The sequence below is a fragment of the Bacillus rossius genome, unplaced genomic scaffold (genome assembly GCF_032445375.1).
Source record: "Bacillus rossius redtenbacheri isolate Brsri unplaced genomic scaffold, Brsri_v3 Brsri_v3_scf121, whole genome shotgun sequence".
NCBI lineage: Eukaryota > Metazoa > Arthropoda > Insecta > Phasmatodea > Bacillidae > Bacillus > Bacillus rossius.
This window is the reverse complement of record NW_026962245.1, coordinates 25701-33650: the sequence shown is the minus strand read 5'-3', so window position 1 is coordinate 33650 and position 7950 is coordinate 25701. Positions and strand designations below refer to the sequence as shown.

At 41.7% G+C, this 7950-nt stretch overlaps 1 non-coding gene across 1 annotated transcript; it reads left to right on the top strand.

The window, feature by feature from the left end:
• The first annotated feature begins 1708 nt into the window (after positions 1–1708).
• Positions 1709–1828, top strand: LOC134543529 (5S ribosomal RNA). Its single transcript, XR_010077019.1, has one exon. It is a non-coding gene; the product is annotated as a 5S ribosomal RNA (ribosomal RNA).
• The last annotated feature ends 6122 nt before the right edge of the window (positions 1829–7950 follow it).

Here is a 7950-nt window from a genome sequence, read left to right as displayed (position 1 = left end):
CTGCGTTTGAATTTGCAATCATGCACAAGATGTTTTGTACTTCGAAGTAAAAACAACATAATGTACTATTTAACTACCCACAGTACAAATGGATCCAAAAAAAAAGTGAATTTTCATGCAGACGAAAATGCTTACATTTATTCTATTTATATTAAGTACCCATTACTAACAGCTTATACTGGGTGGAATACAACAGTTGACATGATTTTACTTATATGGCAATTTAATATTTAACCAAAATTAATGGTAAACTAATATTTTAAAGTGTCATTTATGGCCCCTTACCTTCAGCATGTTTGCTTCCTTGCACACAAACGAGGACAAACACATCACCCAACTGAAAAAAAAAAAAAAATTTCACTTGCATCACAAATAATTTAAAATTTTTCACCACATGAAGTAAATATTTCGCAATAAAAAAAAATATAGCCCTAGGACTCGTGTGCACACCTTTTCTTCCCCACATCGCACACGCAAACAAAACTTCCAAATTATTACAAAATCACTCGATTATTATACATACATAAACACACATGTATTTTCCGAATAAGTGAGAAATGCAGGCCGATGAAAGTCAAATTTCGTTTCGGAAATTAAATCTCGCACAACTACCGACACATAACCAAACTTGCGTACATTTACATAGCATTAACCCTCTAAATAATAAACAAATGAAAGCAGAAAAAACAACATCGCTACCCACCGCGCGCGCTCCTGGCGGCGGGAGTAGGAACTACTTTGCACACAGACCGACATAGCCCCCTGCCAAAAACAGTAAAATAAATAATATATATAAGTCTTTTGGCGGGAAAAAATTTCTCAACCGCCTGGGAGCACCCTAGTGTGTGCCTGTCTTTAGGTTATGTTACTTTTAACTTCATTTTCTACAGGCAGACGCGAGGGTGCTCGCCCATTATTTTTATTTTTTTAAATTCTTTCCTACCTTTGGTGTGCCATGCAAGAATTTATCGTCAAAATGGCGGCCCCGAGTGCAAATTTCTCGTCTGCACTGCTGGCTGGATGATTATGTGATGTTTTGAAGGAGGGTGTTTTTTTTTTTGTTTGGATTTTGTGTGAGGGGGGGAGGGGGCTGGGCTAGCTTTTTTTTTTTTTTAAATTTTCTAAACATTCATCTCTTATGTAACAGTGTTCAGCATTAAAAAATTTAAAAGAAGAGGCACTTACTCATCAATTTCAAAACAGCCTATGAAGAAAAATAAAAAAAATTTAAATTCATTCCAGTTTTATACATTCATGATTTGATCACATGTATAACTTTTCTTTTTTATTACCTTATTTAATTTTATTATTATTACTACTATTGCTGCTACAACCTAGAAGATACCTCAGTGATACTAATACCTGCTGGTAAAGTTAAAGGTTTCACCTTTCTTTCTTTAAACATATCACAATACCTTTCTTGAGTTAAATATTATCTAATGGCTTTAAGAAGTTATGGTAATGTTCATCAGTTATAGAGTGTGGGTTTGTGTGTGGTGTGTGAGAGTGTATTTTGAAGAGGGCTTTGGTGGTTGGGATGGTGAGGGTGGTGGGTGTTGTGTGTGGGGAGGGGGGGGGGGGGGGGGGGGTGGGGGGAAGTAAAAGAGTGTTCATTACACGATTTCTCCTGTTGTTTGTAACAATCACACCTGGTATAGCTATTTCGAGTGGCAAATACAAACTGCAAAAAAAAAACATCTATATCATTGCCAACGGCCATATCACGATGAAACACACCGGTTCTCGTCCGATCACCGAAGTTAAGCATCGTCGAGCGTGGTTAGTACTTAGATGGGTGACCGCTTGGGAACACCACGTGCCGTTGGCACTACTATTTTGCACCCTACAGAAAAAAAATTTTTTTTAAAAATTTCAATTTTAAATTTTTTTTTCCCCCCACAATCACCACATTTCCCCCCCCCCCCCCTAACACACACACACACACACACTCACTCTCTATCAATCAATCAATCAATCAATCAATCAATCAATCAATCAATCACTCACTCACTCACCCACCCAGCAGCAGCTGTGAATCTTTGCATGTGTATACCTCATACAAAATTCAAAGTGAAAAAATAAATAGATAAGTGTATATGTATGTATGTATGTATGTATGTACATACATATATGTATGTATGTATGTATGTATGTATGTATATATGTATATATATATATATATATATATATATATATATATATATATATATATATATATATATATATATAAACACACACACACACACCTATTTTGAAGTTTCTCTGTTTCAGTGGGCAGTTATGTATAATAATGAGAGATTCAAAAAGACGTTGATAACAATGTCATCAATGCCTGTTTAGTGTGCTCATTTGTTGGATGGTCGGCAGCAATACTAGAGGTGGTACAGCTGTAACCTGTAAAATTGTACCTGCAATGTGTTGTGTATGGAAAAAAATAAAAATTATATCATCTAAATTTTTGTTATCCAACAATAACCTTCCCATCAATGCATGATGTCACAGTAGCCATAGCTCTACTCTTTCTGCCATATAACATTGGGGGAAAAAAAAAAAAAAAGGAGCTATTAGAATAATAACAAAAGATAAAAAATCATCTAACTGCAGACCAAAATTCAAAAAACTTAAAGTCCTGACTGCCATAAATGAATACGTTCTAGAAACTTTTTATTCATTCTTAAGAAAAAGAAGAAAAAAAAAATTATTATTTTTTTTTTTTTTTTTTTTTTTTAGATATTCGCACATAGGTATAACACCAGAAATGCTAGTAAATTGAGGATAGTTGAACATAACACTAGGCGATTTGAAAATGGACTAAATTACTTGGGAGTAAAACTTTACAACTTAATATCACAGAAAATAACTAAAACAATTTACCAGTATTAAAAAAAAAAACAGTAAAAAAAATTCTTCTAGAATATCCTACCTACCCTCTGAAGCTATTCTTTAATTTGATTGATAATAGAGAAATTGAACTGTTAATTTGTTGAATGGACTTGTGATAACAGCTGCTTCATGTTTTGCATAAAGTTAAATTGTGTAACATGTTATGTATTTTTTTTTTTTGAAATTTTTTTTCTTGGTAACTTGCATCATGTAAATATTAATTGTCTGCACATACATGTTCTATATCCCGGAGCCTTGACTCCACGTGGGATCAACAGAACAAAAATACAAAAAAAAAAAAAAAATCCAGCTCACTAATCTAGGTGCATTTTGCTAACAATATTTGGAATATATATATATATTTTTTTTTGTGTAACATGCAAATTCTGTATTATTCTGCACACATTATTTATAATCTTCTATCATTTTCTTAGATAATAACTATTAATTCATAAAATAGATTGTGTGTGCATAACCTCCTGGAAACATTTGCACTTACCTCCTACTTTACTTTTTCATTTAAGCAATCCTATTCGCATGTATACACTTAGGTTGCAGCATCGAAATTGTGTAAAATTCAAAGTGTGTATTGCCTGAAAAAAAAAAAAAAAAAAAAAAGACATACCAAATATTTGCATACAGCGACACACTACATATTTGCACACAGTGGAGTTTTGCGGTAATTAACCTAGCACAATTTACCACACGCAATCACACGCCCGCGATGAGATAACACACTCGCTGTTTTCCTGTTGACCGGCACGAGGAGTAAGAAAAATTGATATTTACACGAGCACACACTCCCACACTAGTCACAACGTCGGTCATCAAGTTGTGTTGAAAATTCCTGTAGCCTCTGTTTTCCCAAATGATTTCACTTAAAATTTCATTTAACAAGACCATAAACAAATTTACAATACTAATTTCTTAAACAAACACTTCAGCGAACAAGTGACTGTCGCATTCATTACAAAGCTTACAACTTAACAGATGTTTCCGATGTGAAATAAAATAAGAAAATGTTTTACAACCAACCTAGAACATTTAGTCAAAACGTTTTTGTCCTGGTTTATGATTATTTTCCGTGACATGAATGTTTCAAAACTAATAAAAATACGAATGCAGCCAAATATAATGAAGTTAGCACATAAAAGACGACTTAAAATATTTCATTTTTCGAGAATTGGCAGAGCAAGAACGCACAGGTCCAACGGAAATTTCTTTAAAGATAAACGACCATCGGACAAAAACACCCCCTCCCCTCATCCTCAAAAATACGTGAATAATATACTTTTTCAATTATATTTTTATCGTTTTTTTTTTTTTTTTTTAATATACTCATTAAAACTTCAAAATAAGCAGGTACTCGTGTGTTTTTCTCTCTACAATGTACCTGATCTCGGTGCGTAAACCTACATCATTTAGAGATGGAATTAATGTACACATACAAGTAAAATTTTGTTCCATTGTAAAATTGAGAGAAAGAAGGTTTTCCAAACGCATTAAGTATGGAGACTTTAAATAAGATTACGAGCTTATAAATGTTTGCAACGAAATAAAGTGACCATGTATCTGCAATTTCAAAAATATTTTTGCTCTGCTAACCTCACATGCAAGCAAGTAAAAATAACCTCACAACTTACTTACCTCTCTCAATTTCGCAGTACCAAAACATAGAAGGGATAAATAGGATAGTTTTTATTCGAAATCCTGCAAGAGTTTTAATTTTTATTAAAATATTTCTCCAATGTAGCATGTGTGTGGAATACTTCATCAGCAACTTGCATCTGCACCTTGAGTGAATTGAAGGGCAGCCAGTTTTAAAAGCTAAACAGAAACTGCACTCTTGAGAATGCATCAGATCCAAGTGAAATGCTTGTTGTGTGTACAGTTAAAAGTTTTATTATTCACACAATGAAAATGTAAACAAAATTTACTCACAATAATAATCACATCATCCTTGGAGGTGCACGAAGAAAGCCATTCCAGGTGGCACTGAACAAGGTGATTTGCTAGTGCTTCCACAGCAAACAGCCTTCATGAAATTATCTCCACATTTTCAGCATACTATACACTAAAGTATACCTAAGTTAATTTAACCATTTTCAAGTGATTCCAGCACAAATTACGTATTTGATTCCTTGAATAACATCTGCAAATGAAAAGTTCCCTGTTTGGTGTAGCAGTAAATTTAAACAGCTCGCAGTGCAAATTAAACAGTGCAGCTGCCATAAAAAAATTACACTATTAGTGGAACTGCCCATTATGTCATCGTAGACTGCTGACATTTAGAAAACATTGAAAAATCAGTGCTAAAGAAGCCCTACATTACTTTCGCTGTCCAAAGTGCGCTGCTCCCTACGTGAGCAAGGCATCGAGAATTTTCTGAACCGTCCGCAACCAGAAAATTGGGTAACCAGATATTTGCAGAGAGAAAAAGAGGAGTTCCAGCTGCGCTTCGGTAGAGGACGGACGTGTCCCGGAGCTGCTCGCCGTGAATTTATAGATCGTCGACGCCCAAGCTGTGGTTAGCACTTCTTAGTGCTACCCAGCGGTGTACTGAAAGGTGCCTGTGTGCTACATGCGCACAGGCGGTAAGAGAGAGCTGCGGTAAAGAGTAAGTTATTGGCAACCAACAACTCGGCAACACCCGGGGAGCTAGCTCCCCTGTAGCCTAGCCTGAACCCGGCTAACTTAGCCCCGGGGGACGGTCAGTGGGTGGACCCGAGCGTAGGCTACCACGACGACATGAGCGACGCTGTCGAGATGACAGAAAGCGAGGCCCCCTCAGGGCCTAGCTCCGATCAATCCAGTGGCTGGAGTGTTGCCACTGGTAAGCGCAACAAGCGCCTGCACACGGAGGTGTCCGGTGCAGGCAGCAGCGACGACGAGGCGGGCCCCTCCCCCCCTCGCCCACAACCAACTGCAGGCCATGCCGCCGGAGCTGCGGCACCGCCCAAAAAGCTCCGAGTGAAGCCCCTGTTCGTGTTTTTAGACCAGGGGCACACGTACCCAAGGGTATACACCGCCCTCAAGCAGGCCCTGGCGGAAAAGTTCACCTGCCAAAACCGCGGCAAGGACGAGATCCAGGTCAATCCTGCGTCCGTCCCGGACTACCAAAGGGCAGTCCAGGCCCTTAAGGCGATAGGCGCCCAGCACTCCGTCCTCCTTCAGAGAGACGAAGTGCCCAAGAAATTCGTCTTGCGCGGAGTACACCGCCACACCCCGACCGATTTCCTCCAGGAGGAATTTGCAGCCCTGAACCTGCCTGTCCAGAACCACTGGTTCTTGGAGAACAGGCTGCGCAGGGAAAAATGCGACGCCCTGGTCATTGAGGTGCCTCAGACGTGCGATTCTGAGCGCATCTACTCCCTGACAGAGTTCGGCGGCATGCTGGTGCGTGTCGTCGACTACAGGCGCCCCTCAGGCCCCGCCCAATGCAGCGTTTGCCAACGCTATAACCATGTTGGCAAGGCCTGCCACGCGGCCCCTGTGTGCCGGTGGTGCAGCGGGCCACACCGCGCTCCCGACTGCCCCAATGGGGGCAACCAGGAGCACAAAAAGTGCGCGCATTGTAAGGAGGCACACTGCGCAAACTACAAGGGCTGCCAGGTCTATAAAAAAGAGACCCGCAGGCACCTTCCGCCCCAGGTACGCAAGCAGCGCGAGCAACAGTCTCGCCGCGACCTGCGCGAAAACAGGCGCGCTGCAATGCAGCCCCAGCCGCAACCGATGCCACGGCCCCCTCCGGGCTTCTCTGGCCCCCCGAGGCAAAACCCCTGGGGTCCACCGAGGTACCCTCCTCCCCGGAGCTTCGGCGACTACCTGCAGCAGGCAGGTGGCAACCGATTCGCGCCCCTGGAGCAGCACTGCGAGCCCAGCTACAACGAGCTGGACTACCCAGTGCTGGCGAACAACCCCTGGCAGCGGAAGGGGGTCAAAAAACACCCGACGGGCCACAAAAATGGCCAAGGCAAACCCCCGCGACCCACTCAGGAAAGGCCCCCGCAGCCTGGGCAGGACAGGCCGCGACAGCCTGCCCAGGATAAGCTCGTAGCAGCTAAGGCTGCGCCAGCCCCGGCGAAGCGCACGACCGCGCTCTCCCGGCCGCAGGTAGCCCCGGCACCTGAGACGAGCATGGCGGTAGACGCAGCTCCAATGCTGCCAACTGCACCGCCCGCGCCCCAACAGCAGCCAGCCTCGAAACCGGGCCTGGCTGACTTCCAGAAAGTGCTCGAACAGTCGCGCACTTTCAACACGGATGAAAATCTGGCGGCCACAATCGTCCCCATGTGCCAGCTTATGGTTATATGGTGCGACCCATCTGTTTCCCTAACAGAAAAAGTCCATGCGATGATGGGCTTCGTCCAGACACTGGCTGCCAAGCTCAATGGCAGCTCGTAATCCGGCCCAGTGTTGCATACCAACCGCGGCCCATAGTCTTAAGTCCCTCCTATTCTGGAATGCACGCGGCATTAAAAATAAAATACCGGAATTAATTCACCACTTAGAAAAATACAAAATAAAAATAGCTGCGATTAATGAAACCCACTTAATTCCGACTGATAGAATTACTATACTAAATTATGCAATCTATAGGCGCGACAGAGTTAATCAAAGAGGAGGGGGAGTAGCCCTTATTGTCCATAAAAGCATAAAAAACACTGAATGGCAGCTCCCCGATTTTCAGAATCTCGAAGCAGTAGCAATTAACTTAACTATTAACAGGCAAAACATAAAAATTATTTCTATGTATGCGCGACCAGGTAGGTCCCTGAGCGTGGCTGATCTGGACGCCCTGTATGGGGCGGCCCCGACCTTCCTCGCTCTAGGAGACATAAATGCTAAACATAGAGAGTGGAACAGCAGGCGAGCCACACAGAATGGTACAATTCTTTATAACCACCAATTAAATCACAACTACCAAATTCATGCTCCCATGGAGCCCACACACGACACTGGGCGTGTGGGGGTTCTCCCAGATGTTCTAGACATCGTTATTAATAAACGTGTGCACTCGGGATTCGAACTCGAAGTTGTACACGACTTAACGTCTGACCACTTCCC